The following is a 19,345-nucleotide window of genomic DNA, read 5'->3' as shown; positions in this document are numbered from 1 at the left end:
GTTTCTTGAGCGAAAGTGGAACAAGGACCAGTTCAGGGAAGACACCACTTCCTGTGAGCTTTCCAGAAGCCGCTTCCTGTTAAGACCCATCAAGAGTTGCTTGGAACCCAAGTTCCACACGCAAGGGCACAGTTCCTTTCTCCTGAGCCACAGGGCAAAAGTGCCTGCACTTTGCAACTGGGAAATGTTACCACAGCACTTCCAGTCCTGGTCCCACCTCTTAGTCCTGCCCATAGCTGCTGCCTCCTTGCCTGCACCATCTCAGACCTCTTTTCAACCCTCTCTTTACCACCCCCAGCCCCCCAGGTAAGCTCCCTTCTCCAGCCTACCTGGCCCAGGCTTCTCATTCTGTGTGAACTTCTTGCTGCTCAGTGCTTAGTCACCCAAAGCATTGTCCCCCTCCACAAAGCCATCCTTGCCTTCTCCCATGGTGCGGTGCCCCTTGTGTACTGCAGCCCCATTCTGGCACTGTCACCTCCTGCCTGGGACAAGGATGACATCATCTCTCTCTGCGCTAACTCAGAGAGGGCATGTGCCACTGTAGGTGCTCCGGGAAATGTTTGTCACTTGAAGGAATGAATGCATGCATGAATGGTGACCTATTAGAGGGTGTGGCCAGCTCTGTGGGAGAACTAGCAGGAAGGTGCAGGTTGATGTCAGGTAATCCAAGCTCATCCCACCTTTGGACACATCAGAGCAGTTTGCTTACATTTCATGGCCTGCCAGGGTGCTGTAGGGTTGCAAGCATTTCTTTAATTTCCTGATCTAGAGCATGGGAACAAAAGTATCCACTCAGCAGACGTGCCGAGAGGACCAGGGAAGGCAATGAATGTGACAGTGCTTTGACAGTTATGAACAACTGCTGCAACCTGTGTGTCTCTAAGCTCCCCTGGGCCAAAGGCTCAGAGAACACTCCTCACAGGGGACTCAGTGACAGACCTGTATACCTGACAGGGTCCCCAGGGAGGGCCTAGGCTGTACCTGCAGCATGGCCTTTTACACGATGAGTAATGTCTGTGGTCAAAGGGTGTGTGTGTGTGTGTGTGTGTGTGTGTGTGTGTGTGTGTGTGTGTGTGTGTGCAAGAGCATGCTACATGTGTGGCAGCCAGTCCAGCTGTCTGCCTGATCCCAAGGCCCAGAGCCATGACCTGGTCCACCTTTCAGACACACAAGCCAGGAGTTTCCCCTCCTGTGGCCTGTGGCTCTTAGCAGACTAAAGGGTCTTAAAAATAGCACCGGGAGAATATTTTTAGAGCACCATCCTGAGGCGTGACTGGAGCCCACAGCCTCCTGTGACGCACGCATACAGCACGGGCTGTGTTTGCCAGCGATTCAGACAGCTGGTTTTGGACTTGGGAGGTGTAAACAGAAAAACAAGGTGGGAGTAGTCGGATTCCTGCCACAGGGCACCCACCACCCCCGCATCAGCTGAATGACTGCTTCTGAGAAGGCTGCCTTTGAGTCTACATGGGTCTGGGCACTGCCTGGAGCCCAGGCTGCAGACAAGACAGCAAGCTGAGGAATGACCTGGATTTACTCAGGCTGGGAGAGTGTGTGTCACTCTCCCAAAGCCACACAGAGACTGTGTTCGGATCCATGCTAAAGCGCTGCACCCTGCCATCTTGGTAGTTTCTCACCCATCAGGTTGCTTCCCTGCACAGACTCCATCTGCCTGATCTTCAGAGGAGGCAACCTGATCATCTTACAGATAAGGAAACCGAGGCTCAGAAGACCCAAGTGCTCGCCCTGCTTCACCCCCATGCTGGGGCCCTGGAGCAGGAATTAGGGAGGGAAGCTAGCATGGGGAAAGCTGGAGACACACACACACACACACACACACACGGTAGCAGCTGGCCCGCTCTGAGGGCCCCCTATGCCCATCTGTCCTGCTTCTCAAGTGTGCGTTTAAGCAGATCCCACATCTGTGGGAGGCCCAGGGTGACCTCCGGACTGGCCCCTGGCTATTCCTGGAGAGCCCCGTGTACATGGCTCAGAGCAGCAGAGTACTGTGGCCTGAGTTTTGGGATGACAACTTCCCTACCAGCTTCAGGTGCTATGAGAGTATGCGGCCCAGCATGGATATGCCACGCCGTCTACAGTCGCACGCACTTGGCCTAGGACAGTGGCCTGTCTGCACCTGTCCTCACACCTGCTTGTGGCAGTAGGAGGGTGAGGAAGCAACAGTCGCAGGGAGCCCTGCCATGCAGAGCTGCTGCTGCTTGGTAAGTGCCACTCACTCCAGGCCTCTGTCTGCGTCCTTGTGGGAACGTACACACGTTCATGTACACGGGGCATACCATTTGCAGGCTTCTGATTTGTTGTGGTCAATTCTGTGTCAGTAATTATGAACCTAGGTCATTTTATCTTCTGCTTCCAATCCCATTGTCCCAATGTACCTTACTTCATTTTCCGACTACAATTTGCATTGTGTTTCATATCTTGACCATCATTTATAATCCTTGAATGTTGGAAGTTGATCAAAACACACAGAAATTACACTTTAAGTGATCTAGCAAAGACGGATCTTTATTTGTCCTTATTTTCTTTCTATGTAGTGATGGGGAAAAGGGAGACAGTGCAGATACAAGGCAGGGCTAACTCCTCCCTGCTCTGATGTCAAGTTCACCAACTTCTTTTTATTTTTTCTTCCTCTTCTTTCTTTCATTCTATCTCTTTCCAAAATGTTTATTTGTAGGACCAGCACCATGGTGTAGTGAGGTAAGCCTCTGGCTGTGGTGCCAGGATTCCATAGGATGCTGGTTTACATACTGGCTGCTCCACTTCTGATCCAGCTCCTTGCGTATGGCCTGGGAAAACAGCAGAAGCTGACCCAAGTGCTTGGGTACCTGGGCCCAAGTGGGAGGCCCTGAAGAAAGTCCAGGCTCCTGGCTTTGGATCGGCTCAGCTGCAGCCATTGCAACCATTTGGAGAATGAACCAGTGGACAGAAGATATGTCTCTCCTTCTCTCTCTGTAATACTGACTTTGCAATAAAAATAAACATGTATTTTTTTTTAAAAGTCTGTGTATTTGAAAGGTAGAATACACACACACACACCCATAACCCCTACCCCCCCCCCCCCCCGCACAGTGGGGTGAGAGAGAGTTCTTCCAACTGCTGGTTCATTCCCTAGATAGCTATAGCATCCTGGGCAGTGTCAGGCTGAAGTCAGGAGGTGGGAACTCCCTCCAGAAAGCCAGTGGAGGTGTATGTGGGCCATCACTTGCTGTCTCTTGGGTACTTTAACAGGAAGCTGGATCAAAAGCAGAGGCAGGACTCAAACCTTGCATTCTGATATGGGACACAAGTGTCCCACGGCGTAGCTTACCTTGCTATGCTACAAACACATACCCTTCCTTTACTTTTAATGCAAGAAGCTCTGAATCATCTTTATGATTTTTACAATAACTACACCAGCATGATGACACCCAGGTCTTATTTTACCTGCACGCCACCTGTCTCAGCCATTCTGCTCCCAAAAGGATAGAAGAGAGCCACAATCCATGTCACTGTGTACCATGGGCTGTCCCAGCTCCACCACTTGCTGCTTGCAGTGATGCCACAGGAAGCCCCTCACTCTCTGCAAGGTCATTTCTTTCTTTAAAAAATTATTTACTCTTATTGGAAAGGCAGATTTACAGGGAGAAGGAGAGACAGAGGAAAAAATCTTCCATCTGCTGGTTTACTCCCTGTGTGGCAGTAACAACTAGAGCTGAGCCGATCCGAAGTCAGGAGCCTGGAGCTTCTTCCCAGGATCCCATTTGAGTGCATGGTCCCAAGGCTTTGAGCTATCCTGCAGTGATTTCCCAGGCTACAAGCAGGAAATAGATGGGAAGTGGAGCAACCAGGACACAAACTGGAACCCATATGGAATCCCAGTGTGTGCAAGGGAAGGATTATCCACTGAACCATCATGCTGGGCCCCTACCCATTTCTTGATAATCAAATACCATAACAACTGTGAAAAGGCTTTAAAAAAAGATTTACTTGGCTCCCCGTGGATCTGCCTTTCCAATAAAAATAAATAAATCATTAAAAAATAGTTATTAAGTTGAAAGGGAGGGTGAAGGAGAGGGAGGGACAGACAGAGCAATCTTCCTTCTGTTGGTTCACTCTCCAGCTAATCACAATGCCAAAACTGGCCTAACCTGAAGCCAGGAGCCTGAAACTCCATCCAGGTCTCTCACATAGGTGGAAAGGGCCCAAGGACTGGAGCCATCTTCTGCTGCCTTCCCAGGTGCTTTAGCAGGGAGCTGGATTGAAGTGGAGCAGCCGGGACTCAAACCAGTGTTCATATGGAATGCTGTTGTCACAGGTGGTGGCCTAAATCACAGTGCCACAACACTGGTAGCAATAGTTTTCTTCAATGTGAAGTGCTAGAAAGCATAAAACTATTTATTAATCTTACCCTGTGATTCCTATCCTTTTCACGTTGGCCTGAATCCTCAGTTTTGCACAGGTGCTCTTACCATGATGCTAATAAGACAGGTCTTGTCTCTCTGGAGCTAGCATTCCTTAACTGAGTATCCTCATAGAACTGCTGTAGTGTCTATGGTAACATATGTTGAGCAAGCAATGTGCATAAAACCTCCTGGGAATTCAGAGCTCCTTTTAAAGGAACATCTATCTTGTTAGTCACAATGGCACCTATGATGAACTGGGTATAGGTGCAAGATTTGACACGTATTTAGTCCAGAAACAATACTTGATATAGACACACATTTGCAGACCCTCGGCAGCCACTCTCAGTGCTTCCACCTGTTGTCCTGTGTTCTATCCTGGGATTGTATGGCCTCATGTCTTGGATTCTGAAGTATTCTAATATATTTCTAAATATATTATATGCTCATTCATGGAATTTGACTTTGTCCAACTCTCCCTGGGGCCTTGCTTATGAGCCATGCTTCAGTATTTGGGATTCAGCAAACATGTTGGCTGTGTAGAAAAAATATGGAGGCAGTATTATTGAGTAGCTCTGGGACACTGAGTCCCTCTCAGACAGGGACTCCTCACTCCGAGGGAAGAGGCGGCAGCGGATGTTGTCAGTAAGACTTGGAGGACAGAGCCATGCTGTGGCCAAAGCTTTCTGATAATTTCCTTGGCACTATTGGTGAATTTGAAGAGGGTCTTCCGGAGCCCCTTCCAGGCAACTCAGAACATTATTAAGAGTAATTCTTAAAATGAACCCCTCCAGCATCAGCACTGGGCACCACAAAAGATTGGAAAGGATCGCTTAACTTTGGACTCGAGGATTCTGTGTGTGGGAACTGGAGTTCTGTACAGAAGGCAGGAGTGATGAGCCCAAGTTTATAGGCAGCTTAGAGCTCTTGATGTCATAGCTAGGGTCTTTCTTACCCATCATCAAAGGCTAGGAATTATCCTGTTGTGGCAATCTATTCCTGAAGGAATAGGAGCACATACTGAGTTCTGTCCTGCCTTATGATTGGAACTGTGCTAACTCCTGGAGATACAATAACAGATAGGAGAGAGTTCAAGTCTCCAGGGTCTTACATTCCAGAAAGGGGAATAGATAACAAAGCAGGCAATTGGAGCACATTATGGCAGTTGTCTAACTGAGGTATACCAGGAGGCTCTAGAACAATCGCAGGATCTGCTGGTGCAGCTGTTGGGAAGGGAGACTGTAGAGTGATTTAGGAAGGTGACTGGCCCTGGGCTGCTTGGGGAGTGGTTACACAAAGCCTTTGAGATTGCTTAGGAACTAAGGGAGGGAGGACTGGGAGGCCCTGGAGGAACTGGGTCATGGACAAAGGCCTGGAAAAGGAACAAGTGCAGGATATGAACCTTCAGAGCATGAGTGCCAGAGATCCAGTGCTGAGGGAAAATGATGCAGCCGGAGGTCAACAGGGGTCCAGCAGGAGACTTTCTTCTGGTCTCTTAGAAAACCATGCAGGGTAGTAGTCACTCGGTCAGATTTGTGTTTAAAAGATGGCTTGGGGGCCCGGTGCGGTGGCGCAAGTGGTTAAGGTCCTCGCCTTGCACGCCCGGGATCCCATATGGGCGCCGGTTCTAATCCCGGCAGCCCGCTTCCCTTCCAGCTCCCTGCCTGTGGCCTGGGAAAGCAGTCGAGGACGGCCCAAAGCTTTGGGACCCTGCACCCGCGTGGGAGACCTGGAAGAGGCTCCTGGCTTCGGATCGGCATAGTATCGGCCTGTTGTGCTCACTTGGGGAGTGACTCATCGGACGGCAGATCTTCCTCTCTGTCTCTCCTCTCTGTATATCCGCCTTTCCAATAAAAAAATAATAAAAATAAATCTTTAAAAAAAAAAGATGGCTTGGAAGGTGCATGGAGAATATGTTGAGGAAAGAAGGAGGGGAGAGAGGAAGGTGACTTAGGAAGCTATGCAGTGTCCAGGCAGGAGGAAAGGGTGGCGAGGAGAAGGAAGGGAGTTGAGAGAAGTGGTTATCGTCAGAAGATACTTAGGAGCAAGACTTGAGGAATCTCTTGGAATTGTCAAAAGTCTGGGATCATGAAAGCCCCCTCCTTCCCTACTTATGACATTCAAGACCCTTTAGTAGGCAAAGTAGGCTTATCAGTTTATCTGGATAGCCAACACAGGTGACATGGGCAAGCCACCTCATCACTTTGGCTCCCACCACACCGAGCCTTGGGCTTTAAATGCTTGATTATTGACACAACCACTTGGCCCCAAGTGCTCACCAGGAATTCTTTAATGGAAATAATGAGTAATGAAATTGCAGTGGACTGAGAGGGACTCCAGGATCTTTAAACATTTAATGGAAGTTTAAGTTTATTTAGGTGTAAAAAGTTTTGAAATTCATGCATACAGCTAGTCTTCAAAAAAGTCTAGAGAGGGGCCAGTCACGACAGCTCAACTGGCTAATACTTTACCTGCAAGCTCTGGGATTCCATAGAGACATTGGCTCCTGTTCCAGCTGTTCCATTTCCCATCCAGCCCTCTGCCTATGACCTGGGAAAGTAGTGGAGGATATCCTAAAACCTTGACAACTTCAACCCTCCTGGAGACCCAGGAAAAACTTAGAGAATTCCCAAATTGGCTTTTGGAACGAGTGTCATGGTGCTGCAGGTTAGTCCTCCACTTGCAACACCAGTATCCCATGTTGGAATGCTAGTTCAAGTCCTAGCTGCCCTGCTTCTGACCCAGCTCCCTGTTCATGCACCTAGGAAAGTAGCAGAAGACGGGCCAGGTACTTGGGCTACTGTCAACTGTTGGGAAGATGTGGTTGGGATTCTTGGCTCCTGGTTTTGGCCTGGCCCAACCCTGGCTGTTGTATAACTTTGGTGAGTGAAGTAGCAAAAGGAAGATCTCGTTCTCTTTGTCAGTGTCTTCCTCTCTCTTTGTAGCTCTTCCTTTTGAATAAATAAGCAAACAATTTAAAAAACAATCAGTTTGAATGAAAGCCCTAATGTCTGGAAAATATCTTACTGTGGAGGACTTTTCACTTCCTCCTGGCTTTTCTGCTATTTTCATAGAAGAGGGTGTGAGACAACATCCTTCAGATAAACAAGATGTTGTTGTGGAGCGAGAGAGTGAAGGCACATAGGACACAGCCAACAAGTGCAAGCAGATGGCGTGAAGCCAACCAGGAAGGAGGCAGCGAAGGAGGGAGTCCATGCAGTGCTTCAGGGGTACACAAGGGAACTTCAAAAAGTCCATGGCCAAAGCATATTATGGACAAACTATGCATGGATTTCTAAATGTCTTTACACCAAAATAACCTTACCTCGGAATCCCGCTTTCCCATGAACTTCTCAAAACCTTTACATATGTTCTTGGCTGGAGCACTTCACTAATACACTATTTCATGCGTCCTTGGTAAGAACTTAAACCCTCCCATGCTTGGTAACAACTTCACAGATTGAGCTTTAATGCTTGCCTTGTGCCAAACATTGAACTGGGAGCTGGTTACACGAGACTGAGTGAAACACACGATCCATGCATTCACGGTCTTGTAGTCTCCACTGCAGATGAATAAGAAAGCATGGGGTGGGGCCTGCTGAACAGTGAGAATAGCTTCAGCCACAGCTTACGGAGGAGGAGGTTTGGAAAGGAGAGGGCAGCCACCTGGGGCAGGGCAGGGAGGGCAAAGGGGTGCAAGTCTGGGAACTGAAGGGGAAAAGGAGAAGGGCAGGGTACAACGTGGCCTTGTAGACCAGGCTCATGGGGAAGAGCTCAACTTTCACTAGGAGAGAGATGGCAAGTTGCTGGTAGGTTTGGGTCAAGAGAGTGTCCTAGGGTTTCCAGCAATGTGGTTATCAGGGAGGAAAGAACTGGAGAGCGTGAGAAAGAGTAGCCATCGTGGGTCAGAGCAGGGCTGGATGCGAGTTGATTGGCAAGGTATTCCGAAGCTAGAATAGATGGGACTGGAGCCCATGAGCATGGGGGTCAGGAGGAGGAAAAGGTCAAAGGAAACCCCTGCCCTGCAAGTTGCATCAACTGTTGATTTTTTTTTTAAGTCATGCAGAAAAGCAGCAAGACATAACATTTGCATCATTTCACCAAATATGAACCCAGTGAGGTTTACCTTGTATCAGACACAGTAGCAGTAGCAAGGGCAAAGCTGAATAAGGCCCGAGTTTTTCCATTCATTCCAGTTCACTGGGACAATGGCTTTGCTTCTCTGCTTGCTGGCCAGATGAAGTAAATTACATAGTGCAATTTCTCATCTTTCTGGAAAATAATCCATGCTCTTGAATGGGTAACAACTGAACAAACAAACGGAAAAAATCAGATGTTAGTTTTCTTTAAGATTTACTTATTATTTATTTGAAAGTCAGGGTTACAAAAAAGAGGAGAGATATCTTCCATCTGCTGATTCACTCCCCGAATGCTACAATGACCAGGGCCGGGTTAGGCCAAAGTTGAGAGCCTGGCTCTTCTTCCGGGACTCCCACATAGATGCAGGGGCCCAAACATTTGGACCATCTTATGCTGCTTTCCCGGGCTGGATCAAAAGTGGAATAGCTGGAACTCAAATTGGCATCTTTATTAGATGCCAGCATCTCAGGCAGAGACCTAGCTCACCAAGCCATACTGTTGGCTTCAATGGACTATTATTTTAAACCAATGCTTCCTGTATACCCAAAGTTCTGGGGGAAAACCCATTGTATGCTATAATGGGGAAGCCAGGTCATGAAAGTAAAGGGATTCACTCAGGAAAATCACATACATTTGCACAACAGTAAGCCAGAGAAAACTGCATCAGGAGAGAAAGGGGAAAGATGAGCTCAGAGACATAGTATCTGTGGTTTGGGTGATTGAGAGGAGAGGCCGGCGATCAGTGTGCAGGATGTGGACCGAGGAAAGACTCCCTGGTTCAGTCCAGGGCAAGGGAGCCAAAGGTGAGAGGAAGAGCTCTGGGGAAAAGCCAACAGATGCCCTGGCTGTATGCTTCCACCGTAGGTTCCTGTATGTTTAGGTGCACCCCTCTCAGATTACATACCGTAGGAAGAAGATAGCCACGTCTTGGCATCCCCAAATGAAACCTCAAAAAGCTTTTGTTCCCTCCAAAATTTATTTTTACTTGAGACGGGGATTTGCAGAGATTTCCTTCTCCTGATTTACTCCCCAAATAGTTGCAATGGCCAGAGCTGAGACAATCTGAAGTCAGGAGCCAGGATCTTCTTCCAGGTCTCCTACATGGATGTAGGAGCCCAAGGACTTGGGCAATCCTCTGCTGTTTTCCCAGACTACAAGGAGGGAGATAGATTGGAAGTGGAGTATCTGGAACTCAAGTTGGTGTCCATAGGGGAGGCAGGAACTTGATGGTAGAGAATTAGCCTGTTGAGCTACTATATTAGCTCCTCAAAAAGCCTTTTATTGACGCAGATGGAACCTCCCATCATGGTCAGCCTTGGCTCTGCTTGTGGTAAGAAGGGAAAGGTTTACCCAGGATAATGAAAGAGCTGGTGGAGGCAGGTTTTCAAGTCCAAAATGTGAAAGCCAACAGTTTTCACATCCAGGCAGCATCATAGGAACCCACAGCACATGGGCTGGTTATTTCAGACTCACAGAACACAGGACAAAGATGGGGACTTTGATCATGCTTTCTTGTGGCAGCCCTTATTGTTTCACAAGTATTTATTTGCATAGATTGATATGAAGCCAAATGCAGACACAGGGTTACCATCCACTGGTTCAGTTGACTGAAGCCAGCAGTTGGAAACTCAATCCAGATCTCCCCTGTGGATGATGGAAACCCAAGTACTTGTGCCATCACTGCTGTCTCCCAGGGTGTCCATCAGCAGAAATCTAGAATCATGGTTGGAGCTGGTACTTCAGCCCAGGAACTCTGATACGGGATAAGGACATCCGAGTCATAGGCTTAACCGCCAGTCCAAACACTTGCCCTTACTCGCTGTTTGTGAAGGATGCAGCAGCCACATGGATAAGAGCTCAGGCCAGGTTGGAGGGCAGCTATCTCTTGGCCTCAACCTTCAACTTTTAACTCTCACATAACCTCCTTTCAGAGTCATCTTGAGGTGAACTGCACCTGTGAAACAGTGGTACATGTGTGTCCAGTGTGTTCTAGAACCATCCAGGTGTGTTCTGCAACAATAGGGGTTAGCGTCTCAAGCTTCTGGCAGGAAATTCTGCCAGGGGTGAAGAGATTGATAGAGTCAGGCTCTGTGGAGGGCAGGGAGTCAGGTTACTAATTAACTTGGATTATTCACGCTAACTTGGATAACCTAGAGACACTCTTGCTGTGACAGCACTTGATTTATTTAACTATTAAAAAAATTTTTTTTTCATGCAGATTCTCCTAAGTGCTGCCAGCTGGACAGTAAAAACCCTGTTGGAAAAGACCATGACATGGCCCTCCTATGCACAGCCCAGGGGCAGCAGGGGCACAGCTCTTGGCAGTTGCGAAGTAAACAGCCCAGGGAGTGTGAGACATGATGATGTCACGAAGGGGTCAGAGAAGAGTCCTGGCTCAACTAAAGTAGCTCCCTGCAAAGAAGATAGGTATGATGGCTCGAACACTGGAAGCATTCCCACAGGCCTGGAAGCTCTGGGCCATGTAGGCAAAACAACATCCCAGTGAAGCAGGGTGAGGCTGGCTGACTGAGGCTTCAGGGATGCCAGACCCAACACCAAGTTCAATGTTCAGCTGGCACAGAGAGTGATGGAGAGCCTGAAGGAGACCAGTAAGTAGTAGGGAGCCACTGAAGGTTGCAGAAGAGAAGTGATTCTGCTTGGGCAATTGCCTAGAGCTGGAGCAAGCAAGCCAGGAGGGGAATGAGACGGAGGCTTACAGTGAAGGGCAGCAGGATGGATGCAGACAGCCTAGGACAGACTGGAATCTCCACATAAGCATTGTTCTGAGCTTGGGAATCTGCAAAGCCAAGATTCTGTAGCAAGCAACAAGTCCCTTCTCCCCTTTGTGGAAGATGTTGGTGCTTATGGCCTGCATCTTGGGCATCTGTAGCATCAGCACCAGCATACCTGCACTAAAGGGGTCTGTGGAGCTTGGCTCAAATAGACGGTCTACCTGCGGGTAGGGAAGCCTGGAGATGCACCCAGGACTGGAGCTGTGGGCCAGTCTGGTAACAACAACCAAGAGCAAATTTCTTTTTTCTTTTCTTTCTTAGGAGTTATATATTTTTATTTGAAAGACACATTTACAGAGAGAGAGAGAATGGGCAGAGCTGTCCTTTGCTGCCTTCCCAGACCATTAGCTGGGAGCTGGATCTGAAGTGGAGCAGTTGGGACTCGAACAGGTGCTCATATGGAATGCTGGTGCTGCAGGCAGGGGCTCAGCATGCTACACCACAAAACTGACACTGACCAATTGCTTTTGCTCTCAGGACTCCAGCATCTCCAGCAGTAGAATGAGCCTTGTCCGAGATGCCTTCCAGCTCCTACACGGTGAGGATTCTGTGGACAAGGATTCCACGGAGACTGCAGAATCTATGCTCAAAAGCCCACCTAAATGAGCTATGTCGGGCTTCTTCAAAACCAGGATGGGCAAAGAGACTGGATTCATCAAGGGTACAAGGGAGTATGTAGCAGAGAAGAGGCAAGGGGCTGGAGGGCTGAGTGATTTCCTGGGAGCAGTGTGAAGGGTGTATGGTAGGGGCATGGGAGCCTGCCCTGCCAGGACACAGGGCTGGGCATCTGCAGAGAGGGAACTCTCTGGGCTGCAGGTGGCTGGTGGAGGGGTGGGAAGACAGGGAGAGGGCACAGGAGCAGTATGGTCAGGGTTTAGCAAAGGCAGGAGATCTCTGCTGGGGCCAGGGCTTTTAGGTTTGCACTTGGACTTCTAAAGGATTTGGCAGATGTCTGAGCCTGGGCTGGACTAACGGCAAGACAGGAGGGAGCCAAGGAGAAGCTGCCAGAGGAGGAGGAAATGCAGGGGGTCTTGCTGAGGACAGTAAGGAATGCTCGCAGTGAGGATTGTCTCCTTAGGTCTGGGAAGCTAAGCCAAAGGGCTGCCCCCTGGGACTCACAGCCTAAGCTCATCCAGGGGGGCTCCCTGAGGTACCCAGACCCCAGCAAGCCATCAGCACAAGGTTCACCCTTAACTGGTACCATTTGTTCTGACAAACCCAATGGGAAGCCTCAGCTCAATTGCAATCAATAGAGGAAATCTACCAGAAAATTAAGTACTTCGTTTGGAGGCCTGGGTTCCATCAGCAACCCCAGAAGGTGCTGGCCAGCCTCCCACAGGGCCCAGGGCTTCTCTCAGCTCAGCATGATCTATGATTTGAACCATCCAGGAGGACCTCTGCCAGCTTCCTGCCACTTTCTCAGGTGCATTTGGTGAAATAACAGCTCCCTTGACTGTCACAGAGTGAACTTTGGCCCTGGGGTCAGGAGGCCTGGGTTCAAGTCCCATGTCTGCTACTAGTATTAGGGTGGACATGGCTAAGATCGCCCCAAAGCTGCCATTTTCTCAACCTTAGAAGGGATGGGGACAGGGAGAAAGCTGTGCTGTACCTACCTTGCTGGGCAATTATGAGGTTCAGATAAGATAATGGATGGGCAAGCTGCTTCCATAAATGACAGAACATTGAGCAGGCACCCGCCTGCCTCTCAGGATAATGGTGATGATGGCAATGATGGGAATGGTGGCTGAACTGCTGCTTTTTCTGTGTGACTCCTATCAATATCACATGAAGGCATGTGCTCCTGATGCCAATTGCCCAACGCTATACATCTCAGTCCTCCCCAGGCTTCTCCCCGACGGCTCTTGAAGGATCTTCCACTCCATGACAGGGAGCTGGGACAAAGTGTCTCGGCACATCCACAGGTCCTCTTTCCAGTCTCAGGGGTTGAAGCAGCAGTGTCCATCCCCCAAGGCCAGCTGCCTTTGGCTCCACCTGGGAGAAGGGCCTCGATGATTGTAGAAATGTCTGGCCAGGTGTCTGGCTCTGCTGTGGTTGGCCTGCACTGTGAAGTGTGTCTCCCAAGGCTACACATGTTGGATGCCCAGTTCCCAGTAAGGTGGTGTTTAGCAGGTGGTGCTAAGAGAAAGGTGCCCAGGTCATTGGAGGTAGGAGGTGCTGGTCTGTGCTGGTCTGTGCTGGTCTGTGGAGTGAGCCAGTATTTTCTCTTAAGAACCAGCAATTAGCTCTGCTCCTGCTCTCCCTCTGAGCAAATAAAGACTTCCTGTGTAGAAAAAAAAAGAGCCAGCGACTAGGAAAAGAGCATGCCCAGGTCATCTCTCCTGGTACACACCTGTTGGCTATGATAGCATTCGCCATGTTGGGCTCCAGACAAGGGTACCCTATCACAGGTCTTTCAGCCCCCACAACTGGGACCTAAGTGAACCTGTTTTCTTTCTACAAGACCCAGCCTCTGGTCCTTGGGGACAGCAACAGAAGCCACACTAAGTCAGACTCTGTCCCTAGCATGTTCCTCTCCTGACTCTCAACTGCCTAATTTTAGTCAAGCCAGGGAGAAAGGACTGGAACATGGGCCTCAACATGCTACACCTGTACCTGTAGAAGGTTGTGATTGTGTGTGTGTACGTGCACACATGTGCACATGTATATATGTGTATACAATTTACCTTGAGTGTACAATCGAGTATACAATTACCTTGAGTATACAATTTACCAGATTCCAATTTACTCTAGCATCTGTATTTCTGCCTACCACCTGCCTCTCGCCAGGTGTCCAATAAAGTGTCCAAAAAAGTGTGACCCCCAGCAGACATGAATGGACGTTGTTTGCAGAGAAGGGGACAGAGGAGGTGATGGAGGAGAATTGGTAGTGATGATGGAGGGAAGCTCAGGGCTGACAGGGCTCAGAATTCCAAGATAGCAACTTCTCAGATTTTTTTTCTGAGCAGCCAGAGGGGCTGGGCTGTCGTCTGAAGGAACTTATGACAGGATCCTAGGGGTAGGGGACTCCTGTTTGCTGTAGAGGGAGGGAGTGGGAGGAGGTGGAGAGGCGGGCTCCTGAGCTCTCAGCTTAGAAACTCATAGCTCGGGAACCCATATAGATTTGTTCATTTGTTGCTTTCTTTCTTATTTTCTTGGTTTTTGATACTAAAACTTACCAAAGGTTTCCTACAGCCTGGCCCCAGGATAACTTTTGTAGACTTGAAAAACCAAGCATGTAAAGGGGAAAGACTTATGAGGCATGGACTTACTAAATGCTGAGAGGTTTTGATTATGCACGACACCCCAGTTCATGCAGGGTGCACAATGCTCTCAGAAAACCAGTGGGATTGGGTCTGTGGCCAGGTTGGCCCCAGCTCCCTGCTGGGCAAGGTGAATTTCTACCAGGTCTTTTGGAAGTGTGGACATCATTTCATTCTCTTAAGGCTCCTGGTAGGCCAGGAGCCCAGTGGTGAGAGCTTGTGGACAAGACCCACTCTCATTTCACAGGCAAGCTCAGCAGAGTCCAGAGGCAAAAGTGACTTGTGACTAGCCTAAGATCTTTCAGCACATTAACAGCAGACCTGCAACTGGCCCCATGTCTCCCATCCACGACCTGGACCCTACAAGTTCTCAAACTGCAAGGCAGACAGGCAGAGAAACTTGCCCAGAGCCTCGGGTTCCCATCCCTGCTGGAACTTCTGCAGAGCCAGGACCAAGTGGTGGCAGGAGTGGTGGCAAGTGTGTGGCCCATTATGCCTGCCACACACTGAGGAGTGTCATCAAACTCAGCTCCAAGCTGACTGGCCCATGTCTTCCAGGTGACTCATTTTCTCGATAGAACCTTCTCTGGCCACGGCCATTGTGACATACCAGAGCCTGCCTGTACCATCTCTCCCATCTCATATTGAACTAGAAAATGCAGAGGCCAGTCTTGGTGAAATCAAAGGGCAGGTCACTTAGAGCTGGACCGGCAGAGACTCAAGGAGAGTAAGGAGATGCAGGAAGGGTGGGGATGCAGGAGTCAGTGCCTATGTAGAGCAATATTGCAACTGTTCTACTGTCAGCCCCAGGGCAATGCACGTGCCTCCTTTTCCCCTTTTCTCCAGCACGGTGGGGGACAGGTGATAGAACTGATGTTTCTTGGCCACTGAAAATGAAATTGGGGACCAGTACAGTATGTCAACAGGTGAATCCTGCACCTATAAGCACCAGCATCCCATATCGGTACTGGTTCATGTCCCAGCTGTTCCGCTGCTGATCCAGCTGGCTGCTTATGGTCAGGAAAAGCAGCAGAAGATAGCTCATGTCCTTAGGTACCTACACTCACAATGGGAGGCCCAGAAGAAGCTCCCGGCTCCATTGCAGCCACTTGGGGAGTGAACCAGTGGGTGGAAGTCTCTCTGTCTCCCCTTTTCTCTGTAACTCTGCCTTTCCAATAAAAATAAATAAGTCTTTAAAAAATGAAACTGCTTTTAACAGGGTCCCCAGGGACTCCATCAGAGAACCCTCATCTGGGGCCAAGTGCACTTGTTCCCATTTCTTCTTTCTGCAGAAGTTTGAGCAAAGCTTGAGTTTTGAGAAGTTATGGAAGTTTGGATGGAAGCCTCCCCAGGAAACCCCACTGACAACTTGTACTTTGTTTGTGGCACAGTGTGCAGGCAGCAGCCCTGAGCACACCTCCTTGCATGTTTACACCGTAGACACTACAAATCTGGGGGTGGTGCCAGCCACTGCAGATGAGGCGTTAAGTGGGTAGTAAGTGGCCTAATGAGTGAGCTCTCCCTTCTGCCTCAGGTACTTTCACGGGTACCTCTTTTTTGTTTTTTCATCCTTCTGGTGCCATAAATATCTGTGGAATGTGCTTCTCATTAGAACAGAAGCCCATGAGTGCAAGGGTTTACTTCTTTCTGTCCCATGGATCACTCACTCATTCTGAATTCTGTCCCAGGGAGATCTTGTGTGTGTTCCATGGGGGCTGCTGGTGGAATGGAAGGCTGGATGGGTGAAGAACCTACTGAACAAATAAACAGGTAAAAAAGAGTTTTGTCAAATGTTTTCATGTGTCTTTTTTCATTTTATGTGCATTTCCATTCTTCTGCTTCATATATTTATAGTATAAACGTTGCCTTGTTGCAGAAAGGATTTGAGGCATCTTCATTGGAAGTGAAAGGTGGAATTTTGGGCCCCAAAGCAAGCATTTCAGAATGGATCCCTAAGCCCTTAGTGCAGCACCGTTTAGAGTTGGATACCATTCCCATGGCAACTGTCGCCTGTGGCAGGACTGCTGTCCTCCAGTTGTTAGGGATGGCGGTGTCAAGGGCATGTGCCCAGGTGGCAGCAGTTCAGGGGAGAGGGCGGGGTTTAGCCAGGGAACACCTGGCAGCAGAGGAAGGACGGAAGGGCATTGGCTCAGGTGGCTCTGAGTGTGTCTCACTTTTTATTTATCCCCCAGTGTGCTGGTTATTCATGACGAGCTCAATACTTTCCCATGGGATTTTACTAATGCAGGAGAAATTAGGTGCCACTTAGAATAGAAATGGATTTTCTTGCCATCTATGCAAACTAACTATTTTTCCTCCCACCCTCTTGGAAGGCAGTGGAGCAATAATGAACATAGTATGGGAAACCTTTTCACCCATTATAAACCACCACCAGTCCTACCCAGGCTGTGAGGCTGTGAGCAGGCAGTGGGACAATGTTGAGCCGATCTCTCTCTAGAGAAGCCTAGTGAATGTGATCATGGTACAGTAAGAACTGCAGTGGAGGTCTGTGGCTGAGTTCTATGGGGGCAAAGACAAGCACACCCCGCCCCTCCTGCCTGGACCGGGTACTCCAAGGAAGTTTCCAGAGAAACCAGTAAGACTTGGCCAAGAGAAGAAGAAAGTGGCAGTGGGGAGAGTGTTCCTGGTAGACAGAGCCTTCTTTACTCTTGGTGCAGGGACACAAGCAGGACAGCACTATAGGAAAGCTGTGAGTCACTCTGTTTGGCTTTGGCTTGGGGTGCATGGCGGGTGGAGGGATTGAGTGGGGAGACCAGAGCAGGAGGCGTATGCTGAGTCATGAATGACTTTATGAGTGTACTCGGAGTTTATTTCAAATGCAATAGGGAAACAGACGTTGCAGCATTTCTGTAATAGTGCAGTAACAACAATCACGTGAGTGCTGTAGTGGCAGGTGGCGGGAGGTGAGTTAAGAGCAAGTTCTCTGCAGCAGATTGATTCAGGAGCAGGCTGCATGATCTAAGGCTGGGGCAGAAGTGTCTATAAAACACAGAACTGCTATGGGACAGTGGTGAGGGGTAGGGCGGGCCTTCTCACACCTCTGTAGCCAGACCTCACTTCTGGGAGTAAAGCCCAGATACCAGTATTGATTATAGCTCCCATAGGGGTGATTCTGGGGTGCAGTTGAACTTGAGAAGTGCTGGGGGAGAGGAAAAGTGGTCCCCAGCCCCCACCCTGGAATAGGCAACTCCCTGTCCAACTTGGGTGGGGCAGTCAGGGGACCGAGGAAAGCATGCTGTGTTCCCAGCTACAGGAAAGTGCTATTCCATGAGAATTGCTCCAAGATACGTAATTCTCCTAAAATCTCCAATAACATGGAAACTCCAACTGAAAGGAAGATTAGAAGCAATCTGACAGGCCCCACAGTTCATTCTTCTGTGTCTAGTTTGCCTCCATGCATGAAGATCTGCTTCTGGAACATGGTACCAGGGTCAGGAGGTCTGGGTTTGGGTCCATGTCTCTCTTTTTCTCTGTTAATCTGCTTTTCCATTAAAGAGTAATAAATTTTTTTTTAAAAAAAATGATTGGCAGCAGTGGCATCTTGGTCTGCAGGTCCCAGGCTAGGATTGTCTCGGGGGCTGCATGCTTACTGGGAGGGTCTAGCCGTTGCAGGTGGCATGGGCTTCATACATTAGTTCTTATCTGAGCTCTACCAAGGTCACCTTCCTCACCTTTAAGGCCTGAAAGGCCTGAACAGGAGTCAATAGTTCAGTAAGAACTCACTGAGTACAGCATCTTGCTTTTTACTTGCCCCTGATTCTGCAGAAAGCAAAGTGTGAGGCACGCCAGAGCCAGGCAGGGTCAGGGAGCTGACAAGGCTGCAGTGTGACCTCCTGAAACATGACCAGTGCCACCAAGGGGGCAACGCGATTGTATTGGGAGATCACAGTCACCCTTCTGCCTGAGGCTGCTCTTCAGTGTATGCTCATGGGGACCTATTAGAAAGGGATGGAGGGTGACCGCACGTCACAGCTCCTCCTTGGGACTTCGTTCCAAAGCACACCTGCTTCCTCTTTTTTGCCTTTGTGGTTCAGAGAGACAGATAAGGAGGAGGGAAAGGAAGAAAAGAAGGAACGGTGGGAGGAAGGACAGAAGAGGGAAAGGGAGGGAGGAAGGGAGGGAGGGAGGGAGGAGGGTAGACTATTTTGTGCGTCTAAAAGAAGTCGCCATCACAGAGCAGCACTGATTGAGTATTCACACTCAATGAGGATTAGGCTGGATTCTGAGTCAGGCTGTGGAGGGCTGAGGAAAGTGAGTGAGGAAAGGAATCTGACCTGAGTACTGCTTTCAGGAAGTTCACATTAACTTGGCAAAGGTATAAGACATGAAAATAACATACTTCTTACAGAAGAGAGAAAAGGTGCTTATTCACAACTTTCTTCTTATTTATTCTTTGTTTTGTTCAGAAAATATTAGCATGCAAAATAGAACAAGGATAAATAATTTAGAAGAAGCAATAAAAGAAAGAAAGAAAAGGAACAGCAGCATAAAATGTAGACAAGGAATCAGCTAAACTAGAACCACAAATAACAACATGAATGCCGAGAGTGAATTGCAGTTCGGCTGCGAGCTTTCTGAGAGTTAACTGGAAGGGCAATCCAGGGAAACACCCTGCTCCTAGTGCCCATGACACAAAAACTGGCCCATTGCTCAGGAGTGCTTTGTGCGTCTCTCCTGAGGGTCCCAGTGAAGGGAGCGCTACGCAGCGACATGAGCAACATCCCCTGAACAT

General features: G+C 49.0%; 1 pseudogene; it reads right to left on the bottom strand.

The window, feature by feature from the left end:
- LOC121171089 overlaps positions 1 to 13,708 on the bottom strand; it is a 69,613-nt pseudogene extending 55,905 nt beyond the window's left edge.
- Positions 13,709 to 19,345: the final 5,637 nt, after the last annotated feature.

The sequence above is a fragment of the Ochotona curzoniae genome, unplaced genomic scaffold (assembly GCF_017591425.1).
Source record: "Ochotona curzoniae isolate NIBS_2020 unplaced genomic scaffold, NIBS_Ocur_1.0 scaffold_2587, whole genome shotgun sequence".
Classification (NCBI taxonomy): Eukaryota; Metazoa; Chordata; class Mammalia; order Lagomorpha; family Ochotonidae; genus Ochotona; species Ochotona curzoniae.
Note: the sequence above shows the minus strand (reverse complement) of the source record. Positions and strands in the feature narration are given on the sequence as shown.